Here is a 1,134-nt window from a genome sequence, read left to right on the forward strand (position 1 = left end):
GATTGTGATGTCACATGTACTTCACTGCTTCTGCACGAAGATCTCTGCACAGGGTCAGTGAAGGGTGGTACATGAGCCATGGGAGAAATCAAGACACAGAAAGATGGTAGCAAGGAGTGGGACCCAATGGAAAGAGCCTGTGATGTAGCAAGGACCAGGCTGCTCTCTCCTTGTGGCTATACATTGTGTTTGACCAAGAACTTGGCAGCATTATAATCAAGCTATGGTCTAAGGACATGGGAAGCATGATAACCCATTGTGCTGTTTCAGGGTGTTGTTCTACAGAATTGCAGGGAAGGAAACAGAATTTGTCTGAGTTGTTGGTATCATTTACTTGTGTGTAGAACCAAGTCATAGTACAGAGGTATGTATTTTCCAAAGCATAGACCACCAGTGCCTGTGAATATTAGCATGCTGGCAGGTCTTCCATTGTCAGGCACTGTGGCCACAAAAAAGGGACATCAGAGGAGCCTGAGGAAGGCTTCATGGTCACCTGTAAATGTCCGTTCCAGCTCTATAATCCCTCTCCTGAGTGTGCATGCGAAGCTTTAATGGGAAAGAAAAATCACCGAGACTACTCTGCATGATGACCGTATGGAAAGGACATGAAAGCAGACTCCCAAATCTAGACTTCACTGTTGGGATTATTTTTAAGAGAGCAAGAAAAAAAGCCCCAAATGGCTTATTATATAACATCCAGATGTTTGGCATCAACCACTGCAGATGAGGGGATGCCTTTTTCATGGTTCATCTGGAGGCTGTGGCCTTGCTTTCATTGTGGAAGAAGTAAGGTAACATGCCTTTAAAACACTTTTGTGGGTGTCCCTGCTTTGACAGCCCAGATACAACAATTGGAAGGCTACAGTGAAGACCAGCATGGCCCCAGGGCAAGGGTGACATCTGTAAAGTGTCTTATGGTTTTGCTGGGACAGGTGCACTTGAACTTCCAGCAGCAGTGGTTCCCTGCACAAGGTCACAGCAGCCAACATTCCAGCATGGAAGGGGAGAGACTTGTGAGCTTCCAGCCCTAACTAAGGCACCATGGACAAATGATGGTGTGTGGGGGAGGCTGTGCCAGGTTTCTTTAAGGGTGTGGCCTCTGGGAGTCTGACCATGCTTCATTGGATAGCCCCA

General features: G+C 47.0%; 1 non-coding gene across 1 annotated transcript; it reads left to right on the forward strand.

The window, feature by feature from the left end:
• Positions 1-817: 817 nt before the first annotated feature.
• On the forward strand, positions 818-922 carry LOC118584923. Its single transcript, XR_004945091.1, has one exon. It is a non-coding gene; the product is annotated as a U6 spliceosomal RNA (small nuclear RNA).
• Positions 923-1,134: the final 212 nt, after the last annotated feature.

Source organism: Onychomys torridus, chromosome 5 (assembly GCF_903995425.1).
Source record: "Onychomys torridus chromosome 5, mOncTor1.1, whole genome shotgun sequence".
Lineage (NCBI taxonomy): Eukaryota > Metazoa > Chordata > Mammalia > Rodentia > Cricetidae > Onychomys > Onychomys torridus.